Below are 25,004 nucleotides of genomic sequence, written 5' to 3'. Positions count from 1 at the left end.
AAATTTAAATACCCTTGCAAAATTAATGCTTTAATGACTTATACAACCCACGGCTACAAAACCTGGTGTGTATTATCTTCGTGACCAGATTCGTATATTATTGGTAATACAGGTAATTATAGTCCAGTCAATCTAGGGCAAAAATAGATACAGCTAAGCACAAGTTGGTAGAATAGACATTTACGGTTTTGTGATCCTTGGCCACATCCAAATAACATACCAAACATCTACCATTATTTAAATAGATAATCCAGTCGATATAAGACGGAGGACGAGAGAGAGAGAGAGAGAGAGAGAGAGAGAGAGAGAGAGAGAGAGAATACAGCTGCTTATAGGATATTTAAAAAGGATATTTTCGTCTTTATAATATTAATATGAATAGTCAGTTACAACAGTATTTGAGGCAATTTTATTTAGAAAATGCGATATCGATTAAAAACAATACGTTGTTATAAGATTTCATAATCATTATTTTCCAAAAAATATATGATAACATGTTTCTTGAAGCAGAAGGTCTCAAGTATATTCGTCAGATTAATGACTAAACAGGAATAAAAGCTCTCTCTCTCTCTTTCTCTCTCTCTCTCTCTCTCTCTCTCTCTCCATATATATTTAATTCAATATTGCATTTCTTTGCGTGATTACCGCAATTTCCCTCCTCATCCCTTTCGAACCATGTACTGGTTGTTTGAACGTAAGCCACTTTCAGGGCAAGATGGGCATGATCTCACCGAGCCAGGCCTGGTGGGGCGACACCGCTTTTGTAACTGTCTGTACATTAACGATGCCATAAACAGCATACCTAATAACAAATCGCCGGGCTGCGATGGTCTTACCGCAGAAGCTTTCACATTCTGCCATCCGATAATTTACATTTTGCTAGCTGCCCTATTCAATGAATGCATAATTCACCAATTTCTTCCGACTCTCTACTCTTAGTTCACTTGATACCATTAATCAAAAACAAGCTAAAGGATGCAGCTGACCCTGGCAATTACCGGCCGATTGCAATCACAACGATCGCGTCGAAGATACTTGAGTCGCTTCTTCTAGTGAAACTTCTCCCCTTTCTACACACCACTGACAACCAGTTCGGATTTAAAGCAAACCACTCAACCAACACCTGCATCTACATACTGAAAGAATTGCTGAACTATTACCTATCATTCGCCTCTCCTGTTTTCTTATGTTTTGTGGATCTGAAAAAGGCATTTGACAGAGTAAACTACCTGAAGCTCTTCCTGAAGCTACATAAAGAGAAGCTCTTCTATATTCAATTGGCATTTTATATTGCTGGTTCTCCACACAGCAATTCTATGTCAAATGGGCTAACGTATTATCGCAAACCTTCGGCTCCCTAAACGGCCTTCGGGAAGGGGGCATTCTCTCCCCATACCTGTTTACTAAGTACACAGATGCCTTGAATGTCAAACTGAACTCACTCCTAATTGGATGCACTGTCAATGAAATTATAAACAATCTTTGTTACGCCGACGGTATGGTTCTGATTTCCCCATCAGTGCAAGGTCTCCAACGACTCATCGACACTTGCCGCCAATATGCAGAGGAATTTGATATCCTATACAACGAAACCAAGACCCACTGCATGTCGCTGCTCCCAAGATCGCTTAAGCACATGTACAAATGACAAATTGATTGCGAGTAGGTTTGCCTTCTGTCACCGAGACGTGAAACTGCTGCTCTCCACACGCATTACTACAGCATGTAAGGGTGCTCCCTGTGGACGAATTACACCAGAGAGACCATGAGACGTATCACTGTTGGTCACAATGACATTTTGAGACGCCTCACAAACACTCCTCTCTACACTCCACCACACAGATGTTCACAGAAAACCACCTGGACAATTTAGAAATCATTGTAAGGCAAAGTTGCGGACGATGTCCAGTCTGATCACCAGACTGCAAAACAACAGCAATTCGCTCATACAAAGTATTCCAAGCAGTGAGGCAAGAAGAAGATCTAAATTGTGGGGAAGATGGGAAAATGAGGCGTTTGTTCCCTAAATGACTTAATCTCTGTTTTTGCAAAGATGTCATCTGCAGAATCTGTCATTATTATTGTATTGCTTCGATTATTGTTATTACTGTTATTGTTATTACAGTTCTTTACGTGAAATTTTTGAATTATCAATCTTATTACGGTTATTACCATTATTTTGATGGTCTTCTTTCATATTACCTCAGCAAGTATGGGGTATTGCCGATTAATCTTTTTTTTTCTATCATGTAATCTTAAATATCTAGACTGTGCGTGATATTGTCTAATCTTTGTATATTCCATGTTGTATATGGCCTTGAGCTGATAATAAAAACTATTGCTATTATTATTAACCTCCAAAGATCTAAAGGGGAGATGCTCCAAGCACAAATATGCCATATGAAGAGGCTTGACGAATAATGGAATTGCGGATCACAGGCTTTAAGACAGGCCATGCGCGTGTGTAAAGTAGTTATATACATACATATATATAGCCATGCAATATTTTATTGAAAATCACGAAGTGTATCTAAATATTAAACTACCTATATCTGTTATATTTCCACGTTACATTACCTCCCATTGTCGACTCCCCTATCAAAATGAAAGCGAAGTAACTTGCTGTGATTCAATTTGGATTTTGTTCTAGTCTCAGTTTTCTTTCTTGGTGTTTCTGATCTCGTAATTCTTGTATGGAAGTCGTATCTACACAAACTTTGTTTTCCTCTCGAGTCGCTAGAAATAAATGGTTTTCCTTTTGCCCCATATATTATCATACCATTTTCTACAGCGATTTTAAAAATCCAGCATATGGTATTTTAACCTCTGCTCCTTCGCTTGCGCTTAATTAAGATTGAAGCCAACGTCATGATTTATTTTACCAAATTTCATCAGTCTGTTTTTTTCTTTTTTTACTTGACTAACATTTTCCAATGTTCCAATCTTAATATTTATATTTACCCTGCAACTTTCTTTCTATTACATGTGATTATTTTTTTCTGGTTAGAAGTCTGTGCTTAATGTCAATTTCTTATGAGTATTACGCTTTCCAATTTCCAACGGTTTTCCTTTACATTTAATTCCCTTATTGACTTATCCATTATCTTGGGATGTTCCTTCGATATCTAATCTTGGATATCAACATTAATGGTCAATTTAGGCTTTACCCTTAATGGAGAGAATCCCACTACCGAACGAGGGGATGAATTGTAAATTGATATTCGTGAGTGGAGATGCAAGACCGACCGCATTTGCTATTCCTCTTCACTGAGCGTTTTTATATATGAAACATATTTCAGATCTATCTGATTAAAGTACTTCCAAAATTTTTCCATAGGTCGGAATGCACAATTCCTGGAATGAATATCTAATAAAAACATTTCGATGAACAAACTAAGGATTATGTGGTCTGTAGAATGAAATGCTCACTACAAATTGGCAGAAGATCCTTAAAAGCAAGAATGCTCCATGACAATGATTGCAAAAGGTTTTTAATTTTTCACATGCACTTGTGTGGTTTTGTACAGGCATCTCTCCTTTACTTGGTAAACACATAAGAAGCTTTACCAAAATTCATTTCATGTCAAATTGAAATACCCGTGAGATCCATATCTAAACTTAGGTGATAACTAAAATATTTGAAAAGTCTTCATGATTGCCCATTGCATATAGATAACATTTTACCAACTACCTTGAACTGTATTTTCTCATATTTCAAAATGTTTTAAGACATGCCAACACAAGCAACTATTTTAAATTTCTCGTAATATCTCATGATAATAAACCGCCTCCTAAACCTGCTAAACTTGTATCATGATGTAAAATATGTGTGTTTTACCAAACCCTTTCCTGTGTAAAATGGTGGTATTTATTTAGAGACAGTTCTATATCTAAAGTGCTAACTTTCTTCTTCTTACCATTCTCCAACAACTTTCTCGCTAGATTTCTTAACCTTTTTTAAATAATGTGTTTAGTGGCTGTTCAGTATGACGAGACACTAATTAAATTTCCACAGGAATACTAAAACCTTTAATAACTTCGAAACTATTCTCCTGCTTCTTGTCTCAACCAGTGTTTTGCTGCTTTTCTCCGAATCTAGACCAAGACCTTCATCACTAACTAAAACTCCTTAAAACATTTAACTCAAGTCTTCAGAAAATTACATTTATTCCGTTTTAATTCAGAAGAAGTTCCCAGCCCCTTTTCATAAAGTTTGTATCTTTTCCAAGGACTTTTCACATGATTTCGTACAAGATATTTTATTGCTTATACTAAAGAAGAAAATCAACGAAATCGCCAAGAAAAGTCCATTAAATCTAATTGGGCATTTGTGTTGCCAGTGACCTCAGAGCACAGAAAATGCTATTTTATATCTGTTCTCTTCTTTTGATTTCCACTGCAACTCCCTCCGTCAAATCCTCTCAAAGTCGCTCGGCTTCTGGTATGAAGATTGAGGCAATTCGCCTGCGTGGCAAATTTCATTTGAGAATCATTTGTAAGTTTCATTTCGCGTTGCCATTCATTCGCTGCTTTAGGGTTCTCTTCATGAGCTCAATATACTTATAAATCCTATTAAATGAGTATGAGTGTGAGAATTTGTTTTCCACTATCTCTTGAGTTAAGTGACTTAGACAATATTTGTGCTTACGTCGAATGTTATTTATTTCCTTTTTGTATTAGTTTCCTACGTAGTCAAAAGACGGCAGTTGCGCACCTGGTTGCAGTTGTTTTTTTCTCTCTCTCTCATTTAATACCTTATGTTAAAATATTCTCCCTACTTACAGTCCTCAACTTCAGTTCAGGGTATATTCTCTTCTGTATAGGTACACTAACTGAGTAGACATTAGACTGAATATCTCCCTTATCCTGACCAAATATAAATTTATAAAATGTGCTCATTTTCACTGCATAACGAGTTTGTGCGAGACTGACAGCTGACACTCCTTTCATCTTATTATTCCCTAGTAAGCATTACGCCCGGCTTTGCTTTGCTGGCTTGTACCTTAATGACTTTCTCGGCGATCGGATTCTAAGCCTTGGTCCGAGAATATGGAGGCTACATAAAATAGTTTTACGCACTGGATTCGGGATTCTCTGAAACACCTTAAAAATTGCGAATCATTTTATCCTCATCGCAGATCTCATTAACACGCTCATATTTTTCTATCCATTAACGATCAACTGCACTTTTAACTAGTAAACTGCTTATCTGGACTTCAATTTCAAGTCTATAATACGATCGAGATTAATTTCCATAATCTCTAACTTTTTAGCGAATTCTTCTCTGGTTTTATTGACTTTATAACTCTCAGGCTTTTTCAAAGTTGTTTTTGCTAAACCATAAGTAAACCATTACTAGTTCATTCATCAATCCTGGCTTTTTCATGCATACATTCAAATATTCCATGACTGTTTTGGATATTATCATCGAATTATCTACCCCTTTTTCTAGTTCATACGCCACTCCTACGCTTTAATGGTGACGAATTTTCGTGTGTATGTGTATATATATTTATATATAGATTACTGAAGAATGGCTTACACTACATAAAAAACATATGAATTAATGGGCTCTGATGAGGGAGTTTACAAGGTCCAGGGCAGAGTGAATGAGATAGGATTGAAGGTTATTTTGGGCTCAAAAATCGACTTAGGTATTTATTGATGGCACTGGCTTACATTAAAGTTGAAAAATTAGATTCATTGCATAATTGCCTTTTGCTAGCATTTAAATTTCGCAATCTAAACATAACCATAAATACTTGATATCAACATTTCTATTACCGCTGCACTTCATAAAACCAGATATTCACACACTTAAACACACTATGGAAAGAATTTCTTTGTGCCACATTAATTCAATCTTAGAGAAACCGCTCTTATGCATTCTAATACTGCATCTCATTCTCAGGTGATATTAAGAGTAAAACATAAAAATATTCGTCCATACAAAGTCCTTTATATGGACGTCCATTAAGAGCACTGAATAACGTTAACGTTGTTCTGTATTGGATTCTGCATATTCTATGTCTAGGATAAGCCTTTATCACATCAATTCAATCTCATATCCAGTAACTATTCTTTGTCTCATTCTCTCAGTGTAAGATACAACATTTATCGAGGAAAGGAGAGTTTCTTGTTAAGAGCTAAAATAAAGTCAAAGAGGGGACTACCTTTTCATGTTAATATGTTAATATAAATATTATATAAACAGCATATACCCGTTAGCAGTTGAACTTGAATATTTACATACACTCACATGCATTTATAAATCTGAAAATGCTACAAGCCAACAAAGGAGAGAGAGAGAGAGAGAGAGAGAGAGAGAGAGAGAGAGAGAGAGAGAGAGAGAGAGAGAGAGAGAGAGAGAGAGTTTATGTAGCAAAGATTTTTTTTATAGAAATATGAATTTGAATTGGTGTTAAATATCATAGTTAATTTAAATAAATACAAATCCTGTACATAGAAAATATTTTCAAGCAATTGATTACTTCATATGTTTGGGAAATGAGCTTAAAACGATTTTTAAATTTTGAGAATGTTCGGTTGATATTTTGAAAATAACATGTATGCATATTGTTAGGTCTCTAGGGCACTGCGAAATCTAACTGACAAGTCCCTTACCTTTACACTGGTGACCTTTTATACCTTTAAGCTACGTGTGGCTGTATTAATGCATGTACGAGTATGCATTTGTTAACTTGTGAACAAAAGAAACCTATGCTAAAAGTCTTTCCAAGAAACCAAATGATACCATGTCCCTTGCTTAAGATTACAGCGGTTATTGGAAAAGCCAATTAATTAGTAAGGGTACAACATCAAAATTCAGGACAGTGGGTATGATTGGGAAGATGCCGGAATTCGATGGAATGACAGACTTAGACTCAGCGCGCATGAATCTGGGAATGACACAATGTATATTAATTAGCTTGGTGCTATACAGTGTATACTTTATGAGTCTTTTATTTACTTTTCATGTCCTAACTTTACCAACGTCAACTCCACCACAAATCACGTCCTTTGTCCGAGAACATCTGTGATTAACTGACACTGAGGCTGGGCACCTACTGAGACACGGGCGCCGCAACAGAGAACTGGGAAGTCATTTGTGGGTTGTTAATCAAATGAAATCATACAGGGACTCAGGGATGTTCACTGCAGAGAAGGCCTCCGTTGCTTGGAGCCGTACAGGTCCAAGGGCACCAAAAGAGGAAATCCTCTCAATCACATTAAAGCTATCAGATACACATAACTATCCTTCATTCGTGCTGTAGTATATCTTTAAAATTAACATTTTATTACTTTAAAAACTTTTATTCCATAATCATCGCTGGAACTACTATTATTACTGCCAATAATGATGATAGTAGCTGCGCCATATTTCAAGCTTTTGACATAGTGCAACTGATAAAACACCTTACCCAAGTAAAATGAAAAGAATGCATACCATATTAATGATATAATATCGAAATAAGTTATCAACATCGTCACTGATGAATTAAACTCACATGATGATGATGGCGATAATCGTTATTAAAGAAAGAAATATAAAATTGTTAAGAAAGTTTGGGCTGATAACTGTTCACTTGTGAATAATTAGAAAAAGACACGAAGACGAAGGTTCGTACAATGTACTGTTTGTAATTAATATTATCTGTAATAAATGGCCTTTATTGAAGAAAGGTTTATGAGTTATCGTTCTGTAACATTATTTATGAAAAAAATTCTCTGTCATTGCCTTTGTTATGGAAAGATTTTTGCCAATTTGAATTCCTTGGGAAACCCACACTATCGTTTCATTTCCTTTTAATGATGCTCTTAATGGCTGGCCCTTCATTATACTTTCACCAAACAATCTTTCTTCATTCTCTCTCGAGTAGGCTCATTGGTTCCATTAGCAAATACTACTAAGCTTTTATTTTTTTCCCGTTGGTGTTCTACTCACCCCTGGGAAGACCAACCCATCAGGCTATGGCTGGTCCTCCAGATGACCTGTCCTTCCCAACGGGTAAATATTGGAGGTTTCTGTTTTCTAGGAGAAGAAACAACAAACTTGACCTGACAGCTCTCGTCACTTCTTTGTATTCTCACATAACTGAAAGCTATTTTACCACTTAAGAATGCCCTCATGGCTACATATTCTAGCGTAACTTTATTTTCATTATAGAAACATTTAATCCCTTGAAACAAATTCTTTTTCACATCTCAAATCGTCAATGCATTCCCCATTGCTACTATGTCAGTTCTGTCATTGCTTTTGTAGGCCTACTGCTTACCATTTTCCCCCTTCAACTTATAGTACACCTGTTTCATAACACACGGTCATCTTTGTATAGTCATACTCTCTTACTCGTTCACTGCGTACCCTACACAGGAAACAATATACTTTACACTCTTAAGGCGCTGTCACACTAGCGAAATTTCCGTTGACTTTTTCTGAGCTTGTCGTCGAATTTCCAAAGAAGTCGACGTCATTTCGTAATCTGGTTGTCACACACGTTCTTCTTCATACTTCCAGAATGATAAAACAGCTATGCTTTATAACACAAAACAACTAGTGGGTCGTCCTTGCATGAGTTTAATGATGTTGCATAGAATTTAAGAAAAAGTCTTTGGATTCGGTCCTGGTTAAAAAGACGTGAAAAGTTTTATTTTTAAAAAAATAAGCTAGGGATAGCCTAGATAGGCTATTCGTAACCTTGTTTACACAACCACAGTCAGACTGTATTATAAATTAAGCTAGAGAAACACTGCACAAATTTTAAAGATTTTTGTTTATATTATTTGCTTATGAAAAAATAAAAAAACAATGAAAGCAGACCTAGGTTATATAACAATCTGATATTCACGATATAGCATGCTTATCTGTATAAAGATCAGGAAGTTCAGGAAAGTTTTCCCTAAATCGCATGGTGATCTCTTGGTAATTTTTTCATTTAAGACCCTTTTTCATGAAACTATCATGTTTATGGTCCCATAAGCATCGTCTCTCCCCCATATCTTCGACCAAAAACTGTTCTGCCAATCTTGTCCACTGTACCAAGAACTTCATCTTGCATCTGATGACTTGAAATGCGCGCTCTCCGAGATACAAACAAACAATAAAGTCGACGGTAGCAATGGGTTGAATTCGATCGGTACCGTTTTCAAAATTCGTGACGACGACGCCAGAAAGTCGTCGTCAAAACATGAAAAGTCGACGTCAAATTTAAAAGTCAACGGAAATTTCGCTAGTGTGACAGTGCCTTTACAGTCACCTCTTTTCACCTTTCCCCTAGTGTAAGTTAACATTATTGATCGCACAAGAGACAAAATAATATTGAAATGCATTTTATTTTCAAGCCTACCTTCCAAGACATTACAGTCTTAAAACCACTAGTAGAGGAAAAGACCCCATATAGACTCCACTTTTCTAATCACCCTCCTCCTCCCCCCCTCCCCCTCCTGATAAGCTCATGTAGTATGTGAGGCCTAAAAAGGGGCGGGGCAACCCCTCAAAAGGGGCAGGGCAACCCCGCAAACCCCCAAAAGGGGGCGTGGCCACCCTGACCCCAAATAGACTCCACTATTCTGGGGGGCGGGGCACCCCTGACCCCAAATCGACTCCACTTGTCTTATCAGCTCATATACGTAGATTACATGCAAAAGGGGAGGTAGCCCACCCTGACCCCAAATCGACTCCATTTGTCTTATAAGCTGATATACGTAGATGAGGTGCAAAAGGGGGTGTGGCCACCCTTGACCCCAAATCGACTCCACATTATTGATGAGCTCATGCACGTCCATGAGGTCTTAAAGGGGTGGGGGCGTGGCCACCTGTGATGTCACGTAACTCTACGGGAATAAAACCATCATTTCAACCCCCCCCCCCCCACCGCCGACCCCAAATTGACTCCACTTTTCTACCCCGGTGACATCACGTAACTCTACGGGAATAAAACCATCCTTTCAACCCCCGACCCCAAATGGACTCCACCTTTCCTACCCCCGTGACATCACGTAACTCTACAGGAATAAAACCATCATTTACACCCCCCACCACCGAAAACAAATCGATCACTTTTCTACCCCTGTGACGTCACGTAACTCTTCGGGAATAAAACTATCATTTACACCCCCCACCACTGACCCCAAATTGACTCCACTTTTCTACCCCTGTGACGTCATGTAACTCTACGGGAATAAAACCATCCTTTCAACCCCGACCCCAAATTGACTCCACCTTTCCTACCCCCATGACATCATGTAACTCTTCGGGAATAAAACCACCCTTCTATCCCCCCGACCCCAAATTGACTCCACTTTTCTATCCCCTGTGACGTCACATAACTCTATGGGAATAAAACCATCCTTTCAACCCCCAACCCCAAATTGACTCCACCTTTCCTACCCTCCGTGACGTCACGTAACTCTACGGGAATAAAACCATCCTTTCAACCCCCGACCCCAAGTTGACTCCACTTTCCTACCCCAGCCTCCGTGACGTCACGTAACTCTACAGGAATAAAACCATCCTTTCAACCCCCGACCCCAAATTGACTCCACATTTCTACCCCCTGTGATGTCACGTAACTCTACGGGAACATTATATATGCGCATCCCGAATATAGCCTCTATCAACCTCTCTCTCTCTCTCTCTCTCCCTCCCTCCCTCTCTCTCTCTCTCTCTCTCTCTCTCTCTCTCTCCCTCCCCCTCTCTCTCTCTCTCTCTCGCCTCTCTCTTGTCTCTCTCTATCTCTCCCCCCTCCCTCTCTCTCTCTCTCTCTCTCTCTCTCTCTCTCTCTCCCTCTCTCTCTCTCTCTCTCTCTCTCTCTCTCTCTCTCTCTCTCTCTCTCAGCCATTACATTTTGTTTATATTTACACAGATGCTTAGATATTTGGAGTATCATGATAAAAGGATATTTGGCAGTTGATTGCAACCTCACGTGAGACATATATTTATCAATTTGATATCTCCCCCAATAACCGACAGGGATGACGCACACTCACGAGCTGACTCCACACTCACGTGAGACATATATTTATCAGTCTTAATCTCCATTTTCCCATGCCAAACTATACTCAAGGATACAGGCACACATTTCAATTTTGTTTATTTATAAGTATAATATCGAGTTTGAAAGAGGTTAAATGAAAAATCAAATGACAGGCAGAATTGTTATTTTATATTTGTAACCAATGCTAAATACAGGGGATGAATTAATATTCCATACAAATACATACAATTGAAAAAACTGTACAAACACATCAAAAACAATACTTCATCGAAACACACGGCCACACCACAAGCCTAGTATATCCCACATACGTCTTCCCCAACAGCTTTCCTACAGTGTATCAAAGACAACGTTTCATCTAATACCTCAAAGCTTTTAAATTTAGCTAACAAGTTTTTCATATATAAATCTTCCACGCAACTCTCCTCCAACAGGGATAAATTCTTTTTCATTATAGCCACGCAACATATTTTACCAATTTTGTTCATTTCATCACTGAATGTAGCTAACACAGGTAAATATTGATTCAACCAAGTCGTGTTAACCCGCCCGCTTTGACTGATGCCAGCGGGAAAGATAACATATTTGACATAGTCATACAATGATTTAAATCATTCTTCCTTCAATTTCTTGACCGAAGAAAAAAAGTGATTGAACCTCATCTGTTTACTATCTCTGCCCAAACGATCGGCGTGATCTTCATCTTTGGAGTAAGACACTCTTTTGAGCCTATTCATTATCTTCCATGGGGGCACCGATACCGTATTGGGTTAATAAGGTAGTTATGGTGGGTAGATCAACTTCTTCGTCGCATTCCCAAGATGTGATATTTTCAGGTCTTTTCACAATGGCGGACCCTTCAATACCCCTATTACGAAGACAGGCATATGATGTACCAGTGTGAGAATATCGAAAACCTGCCAATTCGGCATTCGGATAAGCTCGAAGGACATCCGCCACCACACCGTAATTCCTGCAGGTCACACAATTAGTGGCCACTACTAAACACGTATTCCTCTTCCTGAACTTATTTTCGGACAAGTTCCCGAAAACTAACTTGCATGAGGAGGTTGATGAAGCCATGTTGAGAGTTCACGTCTTGATGTGACAATCCTTCAAGAGCTAATGAATTACGAAAACCCCGCAACCCAAGCTCCCAGTATTACAAACACTGATTACAAACTAGTTGTGATGAACCATCAAACCTCCCTCACTCCCAGCCATGATTCACACTAACACGAATAAACAAGCCTTATCATTTCCTCATGCCAAAGGTCATCCACTGATTCACACTCACATGAATAAACAAGCTTTATCATTTCCTCATGCCAAAGGTCATCCACACACACACACACACACATATAACTCATATACAAATCTTCCACACATCTCACCTCCAACAGGGATAAATTTTTTTTCATTATAGCCACGCAACATATTTTACCTATTTTGTTCATTTCATCACTGAATGTAGCTAACACAGGTATATATTGATTCAATCAAGTTGTGTTATCCCGCCCGCTTTGACCGATGCCGGCGGGAAAGATAACACATATTTGACATGGTCACACATTGACTCAAAATCAGCATCGCTACGAAAATCTCGCACTGCGTGAACTTCATCTTTGGAATACAATACTTCATCGAAACACCATATGTATCACCTGATTATTACTCCCCAACTGAACACCATAAATACAACCGACAAGGGAAAATTGATGTTATTCCTTACCCAAAGTGTATAAGAGTAAGTGCATCTCGCCGACCCTCCGTCCCAACAAGTATTTCTCTTGGCCAGAACGTCATTTCCCTCCGTCACTATTCAGTAAGTAGCATATAAAACACTTTCCATTTACTTGAACATACAGTAAATATTAAAAACAGCAATAAGATTCATCTGTATACGGAATAGATATTCATATAAAATAATGTACCCGTTGAAAGAAGCGGAATATATAAAAAAGTCCTTATTTCTCCTTTTCAGATATGGGAAATAACTCTAGTAGTGAACTGTCAGCCGACAAAGTAGCCACTCAAGTCAGACACCATTACTATTATGGTGATGAAGCCCCAAACTCGTTTATTAGGAAGGTGAAAACGGGTCATGACCATGAAGCAGGAGAAGAAGAAGTAGCAGGAGATGCAACAACTCCCACTGGCAGCCCACAACAGTGCAACCCCGACCAACTTCGCCACCACCCACTACTGAAGGAAACGAGCAACCCGGTGTAGGTATGTAAAACTGATGTGTTATATATTTATTTAATAACAGTTCCTGATTCCATAGAAACACGCACTCTTTTTCTCCGTTTCCCTGTTTTTCCTTTCAAATGTATTGTGGGCATAGTAAAAAACATGTATATAATTATTCATAAGGATTTATTGACCACATAAAGACAGTTTACAAATTCAATACACTAATCGCCGTCAGACTGTCTCAGAAGGCATCCCAATATAATAACGTCCACGTGTATCCTTATGATAACCTGAATATTCCGAAAAGTGTTTAAGAGGAAACGACTAAGACGTCTTAGCAGTTTATCACCGACATTCACGGGTGAATGATTCTCACAGCTCATCCTGAAATAAGTAAAAAAAAGTTATGTGATTCAAGGTGCATGATACATATATAGAATATATCCTTAATAGAATGTAAATGAAGTAATATAAAAATCAAAGAAAAATATGCATTTACCTTAGTTATTTAAGATGCGGAGACATTCCTCGTATGTAATAGCACGTTTGACCCCTGACCTCCAATGTGAACATTTAAACTTTTTCAAATATTTAAAATAATATCCCATTATCCATTTATCATTACCTCTCAAACAAGTGAATGAGAATACATTTTGTATTAAGGATAATACTATTTTCACACCTCGGTGACTCACGCAATGAACAAAAAAACTTACGTAAAGACCACACTTGTACGATTTATCGGGTTGTATTTGTTTTATTAGTCAATAGAGGCTATATTCGGAATGTGCATACATAAATTTAGAGAAGCCATTCGAATAAACTTTCGGATTTATACCGTAACTATAAAAAAAAGGTTATATTTCTAGGTGATTTTTCTATGTAAAAACATACCCAATGACCAACAATATTAATATCAGTAGACGCAGATAATGTATTAGATATAAAAACTAAAGGTTTAATTCTATTTTCAGGGAATATCAATAATCCTACTTCATCCGAAGCGAACACACCTAAATATTTAACCCGGTCACCGAGTGAACCTTTTAAACTTATTTCAATTTCTTTTTTATCCATTCCATTTAACCTCTAACATCACACTGAATAACCCTATCCGCATCCACCGTTAAAATACCCTTGGTATCCCCGAAAAGTAAAATAATGCAAGGGTTATGCGTAGCCGTACCCCGCCTCATCGATATTTGCAGGTTTGCCGAAATTTCCACTGGCATGGAATCTTCAGCATCTTCCACCACAAAATTAAAGCAGTAAATAGCTCTACCATTTTTAAAACTATCATAAATGATCAGATTATCACCGCCACCCCCTACACTTTTCTGCGTCTTGTGATATAATTGCATGATGGTGTTAGGGAAACTACATTGAATATTATATACAGTATTCCCATTAACGGTTATATGTATATTATTGAAATCGAAAGTTTGAAAATATAGGCTATTGGCAGCGTAATCACCTGAAAATGTTTCCATATCAATCATGGCCAATGTGATTTTTTCAGGAATACAGCTGTTAAAAGGCTGATCAATTAAAATCGAATTTTCATTTTGGCCAATAACGTATGTCTTGTATAAAGTCTTATAAAATATATACTGTATAGGATTAACTGCTATCGCCTCATTTAAAGCCGACATCGCGTTATAATGTGGGGTAACTGTATCAATTCATAATTTAGCCTTTTCTATATTCATCACATTTAAATGTCCGTCTGTGTGGGCGCCCATAAGCCAGTTATTATTCGCTAATTCGAGTCTAAGTCTCAAATCAATCGAATCCAGTAAATACATGTCTATAGTCGCTATATCCAAAAGAAGTGGAAAATATATATGCACGCCCCTCGTTTTAATGTCACCCATAACTTTCGTCTCCCACCTGCTGGTATGACCGAAGGTATTGGCGAGTTACCCTGTGTGTTACATGATAGTCATTGTATAAAAATCCCGCCCGACCGGTGGTGGGTAATGCAGAGGGTTTTATCATTTTCAACATTTTGATATATGATTGATAGTTAAATACCGGACAGGATTCCACCAATTTTTCATTCAAGAAAACAGAAGCGGATTTAAATAATGTATTACTTATACCATTAACGACAGACACGTGGACACCATCCGCTAATTGCACGCCGTTCCTATCTATTGTGATATATAATTCTAAAGCTATACTTGACAAATCTAAGAAAGAACCTGCCACCCCATTAACGCGAAATTCTATATATTTATCAGATAGAACTTGATTTATGGAAATATTGCAAGGTGTAAAATCCAGTCTTTCCTTTGAATTAATTGAAGTTTCAATAATTCTCCGTCTATTAACATTCGGGAACAGTTCTGATATACCTGCAATATACGATGAAACAGGAACTTGATTACCAGTTCCGGGTATGTTAGGAACTACGCTAGCCATATTTTGTGTTTATATTATTTTAGATGAAGGGTAGAATGAGTGCCTACCCACCGAATGTCAATTGATGAATGAGTTACAAAAGATCGTACACGTCCTTATTATATTTACTGCTAGATTTAACTCGTGTGCCCTTCCTCTTCCTACGTTTTTTCTTTCCTCCCACACTCGACCGTCTAACTAATCGTTTCACCGCTTTCTTCCGTCTCGTTCTTCTTCTTCTCTTTCTAGTACCGCTTACACTTCGTTGTCCAGTAGTTTTGAGGGCCCTTATACCATTTTGTTTTATGGATTCTTTTAAAGGTAAACCGCCATTTACCATATCAGATAACACATATCTACCGAATTCATTAACTGAAGGTTTCGCGGCATTAAATAGAAAAGGAAGCACTTTACGTGCAATACTACTTATGGTAGAAAAAATGCCACTTCCCCTCCAGCGGCTGGGATAGAAAACGGAAATATCCTCAAACCCCACCCCACTCCTTAATAAAGGGTCTGATAAAAATAGTTTTTTAAATTCTGCCTCTGAAGGAGGCGCGAATAACACTCTCATTTTATACTATTCCCAAACAATTTAAATGGAGCTTGATTCGCAAGTTCTATTGACTCGAGGGTGTTACGATCACGAATAAGGAATGCCAAGGGTGAACATCAAATTATATACGTACCTATTCATCTAATTTTCCTCTAGGTTTTATACAGAGCAGGCAAGTAACACTCGAGTCTTTAGTGAAATGTAAAAAGTATCCATTTTCATCCGTGATAAGAATAGAAATCTGATCCGAGATGTTCGTGTTCAACAATTTGTAGACTGTATTATGTATCCCTTTTCCTCTAGCAATTGCTAAAGTAAAACAGTCCAATATATTGACTAGTCTTCCACCAAAAATCGTCGGTTGAACTATATCTGTATACACATATATATAATCTACCCCACAATTATCAGGTAGAGAATCAAGGGAAATGTATCCATTTAATTCCGCCTGCCATATATTAATATGAAAACCTAATAATTTCGCAACTTTTCCACTAAATTTGACGTATATACTTTTAACGTCCCCTGTTCTCAATTTCTCTCTCTTGATACGTGGTATAGTAATTCTCCTTAAATCTTCATCCCAATGAAATATACCGTTACTATAAAAATAATTTATGAAATTATCACCGTAATAAACTTTCAAATAATCATACACATCCCTATTAAGAGCTCTCATGAGTCTCTTCATATCCCCCGCTAACATTGCTATTCTCGGTCTATACAAATATGTATGCCTATCACGTTTATAACACTCTGTAATAAATTCGAGAGTGAATAAATTATCTTTGGATAATATAGCGTAATAACTACCTGGGAACATGATCTAAGCTAAACCTACTTCATATTCAACCCCATTAGGTAATAATATAGGTTAGGTAATCTATTGGCAAATTTCAAAGGTGTTCTTTTGGTATACGTGTCTAAGCAGCCGAGACTGCTAAAATATATGCTGTGTTCACCAGCCATGTCGGTTAAATACTATGACGGGTATATGTCACGTATGGTATTTATAAGAAAAGTGTGATAGCATTTTATCTAGGTCTTATCTGCAGACTGCATGATGCAACCCCATTTTCAGTAAACGTTATTTGTTCACTGTTCTGTTCCGAGACATCGATGGTAATGTAATCCAATACGTCAATGGTATTTAAAGGTTTATAAATGGCATTACGCGGACCTTTACCACATGCACATCCTAATGTGAAACAGTCTAAGAGATTAACCATTTTATCACCCAAGATGGTAGGTTGAATGATACCCGAATACAGGTAAACGTATTCAACACCTTGATGGAATATATTTCTACCGCCATGAGGTCTCAACACACCCGAACTGTATGTTAAATACCTGACCTTTTTATTGAAACAGAACATATTAGCTGCTTTAGCACTGAGTTTAATCGTAATTGAATCAATCATATCAATTTTGGCCACTCCTGCATCGATATGTGGAATGCTCACTCTCTTCGAGTCATCCTTTCCATGAGAATAAACCGTCCCTGCGGATAGTTCGGCGAATATGCTCACCGTAAAATTCAGATAATTATTCAATAATTTCCGTATTAAACGCTCTAGTCATGACATTCATATCACAACCCAACAAACCCGAAATGGACTTATAAATATACGTATAAACGCGTTTCCCATCTGACTCATTATAGATCGCAGTTAAATTGAATAGTAAAATCACCGTCTCCTGGTTTAATAGCATAATATAATTTCAGGAGAATGACTCCCGCAGCCCCACCCCCATGAGAAGATCAAGTTGTTTTACAAAGCCAGAATGCACGCACATCACCGTGAGGATGAAGATGCTTTGAGAAAAATCATCAGAGAGAATGTGACCCCCACCGAAGTCGACAAAGAACTCGAACTCGTGATTTATTACCAAAATCGACGTACCCGTGACCTTATCATGAAGAACAACCCGACCCCTCCAGCAAGAGACCTATTGAAACAGTCGAATGCAGTCTACCAATTCTCATGCCCCGTCCGTGAATGTCCTGGCTCTTACGTTGGTATGACTTCTATGAAACTGTCCAAGAGGATTTCTTGCCACGCACAAGAAGAGGCAATTAAAAACCATACCATGACAGCACACCAGGAAGCCATCTCCCGCGATGGTATTATCAAGAATATTAAGATAATAGGGAGGGCTCCTGACCAGCGACGTTTGCGACTGCTTGAGGCACTCCTCATACAACAAGAGAAGCCCTCATTGAATACGACGCAGGAAGTGCTCTTCCTCCCCACCAACTTAAGGAGACCTATGTGCATAAATAGTAGCACAAGTAATACCAGACCGAACGACACTCCCGATCAAAGAATACCAGATGAGACAAGCAGCCCAGCAGCCAATGACAATGCGAGCCGTCGTGACGCAGTGCCCAGGGAAGTCATGCCCCAGCCTCGACAATCAGCTGGGCTGCAACAGCGCATCCTTCAACGACGAGAAGCGTCTTGAAGAAAACTTCTTTCAACCAATAGCTGGAGCGCATTGTGCCGCCAACCAATGAAAACGCTGCTCGCGGTTGACCCCCCTGCTGACCTGCCGCTATATATTGAGTAGATCTTGACAACACCTACAGTCTACTCTGACCCACTGCTGTGATCATGCTCGGATGATACCGAGAGAAACGTTGGCCACTAGATCGACTTATATTTTGATTTGTCCATTTATTGTGACAAATAAATAAATTTTAAGCAATATCCCCGAAATTGACTTCTCCTGATAAGTAATATCGGCGCAATACTCGCCAGTTGTAGTAGCAGAGAGAAAGCTATTATTAGAAAAATAGAGAAGACTATTTACAAGTTGAATGCAGCTGATGCAGCAATATCTTTCAATAAAACGTTTGAAAGAGGGTCTCCTTACAATATGTTATTATTATTATTATTATTATTATTATTATTATTATTATTATCATTATTATTATTATTATTATTATAATACACCTTCGCTCCGGTGCTTATTTAACACGATCTTTACAGATTCCTTCGCTGAAGACTTCCCATTAGATGAAGATTTGATGGGGAGCCAGAAGGGGATCTTCACTCACGAGGGAAAGAACGGAGGGTAACAAGGTAGTGAGTACCATTCATTATGTGGCTGCAGTAGGGTCACACATTGACGTGGCAATGAAGATAAGTAGTAGCATAGCCCGATTACACGAAGATGTGCACAGTAACTTCCTTGAAAGAGGTATTCGCTCGGCTATGCTCTACTTGTGTGTTGTTATCACCAGTGTGAGGATGCTAGGTGACATGAATGAAATAGAATTCTTTTTATGTATGTAACCCACTACGATTGCCTCGATCTATGACTCCCTGGAGGAGGCTATTGAGTTTATAGCTAATAACTTGGAAGAGAGACTCAACTGTACTGAGGGTTTGGGTTGGTGTATGACCTCGCTGGATAGGGTTGAACTTCATATCACGTTAACGTGAGTTGGTGAATATTAATAACTTCAAGGTGTATCCCAAGGGAGTCCGCGGTAGTGATCAGGTTATCAATATTCAGTCCGGGTACAACTGTGTCATTACAGCGTTAGAAGCGTACGTTGTACTCCGGGATAACCCTCCTACACGTATCAACAACCTCCCTCATGTCTTAATGAGGAGGATGGGAAGGGGACAATTTAATATCAAACACTCGCCAGATATGCCGTTGACCCATGACTCTTTCAAAACATTAGAAAAGGGGAATAACCTCAACATATATCTGTATAAATTATGTGAATTAGTCATGGGGAAACAGCGGAAAAAACATTGGACAGTACATCTGGCAAGGAAAGGTGGTAACCCCCAAAGCCCTCATTTGGTCACGTTGTTATTAATCACTGACGACCACGTCGCGTTGATTAAGGATATGTTGGTGTTCGTGAAGAAGTTCCGACACAGATTCAAGCAGGGGTGGGGGATTGAGCACGGGGGTGGTATGTTTTACAATTGTTTGACTTTGTTTAGTAGTCCCACCATCCGCAAGGCACACACAGGCCTGTACTGCTCGAACCACTGTCGAACACCCAGAACCCGGCCAATTTAAACAGTTTACTAAAGTTAAAGCTTTGCAGCCAATCTCACACATCGCTTCCCTGGATTTTGAGGCATATAATATTCAACCGAAGACCGGAGAAGACGATCCGAGAATAGTATCTCAGCAGAAAGCTTTCCCTTACTGTTACGTGATCGTTGATGGTAGAACAGGGGAATATTGTACCCATAGACTAAGTCACGGAGAGAAATGCGTTGATGATTGTTTGCAGAACATGAACCGGGACTGGGCGTTATTGCGTGAACGAATGCGTGCGTATCCTTTACATATGACTCCTGAATCCACCCGTGAGTTTGAAGCGAGCACTCACTGCGAAGGATGTAACGTCGAATTCAAGGCTGGAGTCATGAAAATGCAACATCACGCTCATTTTGTGGCACGGGACAACTTTGTGTGTGCACTGTGTCAACAGTGTAATTTGAATATGCAATTTAAGGAGCCAACTTTAACAGTGCTCGTACACAATTTGTCATATGACATCGCCCTGGTCTTGAAAGAGGCGGGGGCTCAGCATGATTTTGAAATTCTGAAACGCAAGGGTAGTAAATTTTACTCGTCCAGATCGGGCAGTCTGAGATTCGTGGATAGCAACAACATGATTAGAGGGACCCTTTCTAGTCTCGCCTCGAGTCATATCAAACAGAAAGGTTCCCTCAAAATCGCACGTCAGTTGTTAACCCAGTATTCTCAGGATTGTCTCGATTCAGTTTTGGGTACAGGTAAACAGTACTACCCTTATGATTATGTGGCAGGTTTCAATATCCTGCGAAAGCCCGGCATCCCTTCTCGAGAGTGTTTCAATTCGGGACTTACGGGAGAAACCCTTTCCAGCGAGGGCTATGCACATGTGGTCAAGGTTTGGAACGCCGCTAATTGCGCCAATCTTCTAGATTACACCATTTTGTATTTATTAATGGATGTGGGATTATTAGCCGACGTTTATTTAGCTTGGAGGAAGGCTGCCATGGCATAATTCGGACTAGACCCCGCCAGTTACCTGACTTCTACCTCTCTCTCACTCGATGCTTTCCTATATTCCTCTAAAATTCGTCTCCCCCTCATTTCGAATGGTGAACTCTATCAATTAATTTATAAAAACATCCATGGTGGTTTTTGTAGTCTAGTTCGAAGGCAATGCGTAGCTAATAATCCAGAGTTAAATCCCAGTTTTAGAGTGGGGTTCCCTCAATCGTATATATTATATGTTGATTTCACCAGTTTGTATCCCACAGTTATGAGTAAATACAAAATGCCCTTGGGTGAAATAACTGAACTTTCCCCCGCCGAATTAGAAAGTTTTGTCGCTAGCAATATTACCGCCATTAATTCACAGGGTAAATAAAGTTATTTCATGCTGCTCAATACCAAACCAGTTAGACGGGATGTTGCTCTACAGACGGACGATCTCCCTTTCGCCATTCATACCATGAATGTGACTCACCAGGATCTATCGCCCTATAGTAAAAACCTAATGAATAAGTTCAAGGTGAAGCTACCCAAGAAAAATGTTAAGTTGACGGATCTGTCTTCCCTTATTACAAACGTTGATGAGACTCGGTCTCGAAAATGATGTAATAAGGAAAGTGTACAAATTCAAATAGGATTTTATTTGAGGGAATATATTCTGGAGAATGCCGAAAAGCGTGCTAAAAAGACCGATCCGGACAAGAGGAACACCATCAACATCATAATGAATGGTCTTTTCGGTGTCACTATTAAAAATTAATTAAATTATTCTACCTTAGGTATGTGTCCAAACACACGTACAAGTCTTTGGGAAAACTTGGTAACGACAGGTACATTGTGAATCATTGCAAAGAGTCTGTTATGGCTGAATCCCCGATTTATATTGGTTTCAGTATACTAGACATGGCGAAGGATATGATGTATCGGTTCTATTACGACGTTCTTCGAAAGCACTATGGACACAGAGTTCAGCTCCTTTATACCGACACTGACAGCTTGATCTTTTCCCTGGTGACTGATAACCTCAATCGGGAAAAGAAGGGTGTGCTCAAACCCTACATGGATTTTAGTAATTTCCCCGAAACTCATGAATTGTATGATGAGTCACGTAAGGGGGAACTCGGGTTAGTCAAGGTTGAAACGGGGGCTGAACTCAAGAGGGAATTTATCGGTGTTAAACCCAAAGTTTATTCGTATCTGACGGAAACTAGTCGTAGTAACACCTTTAAAGGTGTACAGAGGTGCCGGCAAAAGACCATTCCGCATGGCCAGTATCGAGCTGTAATAAAAAAGAATGAGATTACTTATACTCGTGTGCACAATTTGCAAAGAGTAGGAGGCACGATGTGTCATACGAGCCAGCAAAAGGTATCTCTCTGTCCTTTAGAGTACAAGAAATATCAAGTGACACCTTATAAATCATTGGCGTATGGACATCCAGACATTGGAGTGGAGGAGGGGATGGTGGAGGAGGGGGAGGGGGAGGAGGAGGAGCTAGAGAGGGCAGTGGTGGCGCGGGTAGTAGCGGCAATCTCTCCAATTTCAAATATTCCCGCTCCTAGCACTCAAGAATTCCCTCTCCTCCAGTTAAACGGAGGCGTATCACACCTTGACCGGGTGTCATAGTTTGTATATTTTACTATATATTTTATCTTATATTCATATATTTTAATATATTATATTGTATATAATGTATTTTTATTATATATTCATATACACAGTTTTTTTCATATTTTTATGGATAGGCTCCACTTTGGAGGGGTGCCGATCGTAAAAATATTTGCCAAAAATACACTAATCAAGACAGGCTAATGAAATTATCAGGCATTATTAGCACTATAATAACGCATATTCTCTTTGAGTTTTATCATCCTACAGGGAAAATAAATGATTTTATGAAAAAAAATGTGAAACTCAGTGTCTCTTGTACAAGGGACACTGGTGGTTGGTGAGAAAACTACAGTCTTGAATAGAAATTTGGTCTGACAGAATGTTGGTATATCCACCTGGAACATGCACATAATGTATTATCAAAATAGAACAGTAAATAAGCACGTAATAAAAAAAAAAAGAGCAACAACTTCAGCGAAAGCATCGCCGATATATATGCAAATCGCAAATTTTATAGTTTATCTCTCAAAAATTGGTCTATGTCGTTTTCTACGTTTTCTAAGATTAGTTTCATCAGAGAAAACAGCTTTAGGGTTATCAGGGGTATCTAAACTAATTTTTCAAGTTTCTTGTCCCAAGAAAAAATTGCTTTTTTGCTTTTTCTCTGGTTTGGTTTTTCTCGGGAAGGGGGGTGGGTATTTCTTTGATTGTCCTAAATAATATAATTTTTAGAAGTTTTAGGCTATCAAGTGACATAATAACTACAAACTCTCAAAAGGTTTTGTCCCTAAATCGAGGTTTGAATTTTTTCTGAATATTTCTTCCTAGCTATTATCTCATTTATCGGCGTGGCTTTCGCTGAAGTTGTTGCTCTTTTTTTGTTAATACGTGCTTATTTACTGTTCTATTTTGATAATACTTTAAGTGCATGTTCCAGGTGGATATACCAACATGCCTACAGACCGAATTTCTATTCAAGAGAGTAGTTTTTTACCGATCACCAAATTTATCCCTTTGTACGACTGGCACCGAATTTCACTTTTTTTTCATAAAATCATTTATTTTCCCTGTAGGATGATAAAACTCACAGAGAATATGCGTTATTATAGTGCTAATAATGCCTGATAATTTCATTAGCCTGTCTTGATTAGTGTATTTTTGGCAAATATTTTTACGATCGGCCCCCCTATAAAGCGGGGTAGGACGATCGGCACCCCTCCAAAGAGGAGCCTACCCTATATTATATTGTATTTTTTTATTATAGATTGCATTTTTACTGTATGTTGTATTTTTATAATGTAGGAAAAACCTGTATGTATTTCATTATGAAAATTAAACAAATATTATTGCCGTCAACTTCCATTCACCCTAATTATTATTAAGGCTTGTATATAAAAAGGAGCGTGTAAAGTACACAGCTATAGTCTTGAACGCGCTGACATCATAGCCGCGACAGGTCCCTTCCCTGGGCAGTTGTTAGACCCGTTCGCTAATCCCACTCTTATTATCATCGCGGGATTTAGTAACAGTGGCAAGTCCGTCCTATGTCAAAAAATCATTGAACTCTATGAAACGTGTTTCCAATAAATTTTATATTGCGGGGTATCTGACCACCCCCTCGAAACGCATCCCTCAATAGGTCCCAAATTTAAAGTATCCAAAGAAATTTTAAATCCCTTTGATCACGCTGAAAAGGGGGAGACGGAGGTTAATAAAGGTCTATTATTCATACTTGACGATTGTTTCCTCGAGGCTAGTGATAATAAATTTATCACCAACGCCTTCACAGCGGGGCGTCATTCATCTACTTCAGTTATATTCATAACACAGAATGTTTCATTTGGGAAAGTTTAGTAGAAGTATAAGCCTGAATTGTTCACATTATATTCTAATGAAAAATCGCGATTTTAGTCAAATTGAAACTTTAGGTCGACAGTTATTTGGCCGTCAAAAAGCTTCAGCCTTTTCGGACATTTATAAAAAGGCCCTATCACGTAACCGGTACATTATTTGTTAGTAGACTTCGCTCGCTCCGTCAACACCTGAAGTGTTACAGCTCCGACCTAATATTCTGGGTGAAACGGAATATCAAATAGCTTACCAATATGGATAAAGAACGGATAAAACTGGGTGTGGGTAGTTTTAGCGGGGTGGACTCTTTATTCAGAGTAGCGAAAAATCTGAATAGCCAAATTACGCATGAAAATGTTGAAGAATTC

The sequence above is a fragment of the Macrobrachium nipponense genome, chromosome 1 (genome assembly GCF_015104395.2).
Source record: "Macrobrachium nipponense isolate FS-2020 chromosome 1, ASM1510439v2, whole genome shotgun sequence".
NCBI lineage: Eukaryota > Metazoa > Arthropoda > Malacostraca > Decapoda > Palaemonidae > Macrobrachium > Macrobrachium nipponense.
The sequence above is the reverse complement of the archived record's forward strand: the minus strand, read 5'-3'. Positions refer to the sequence as shown.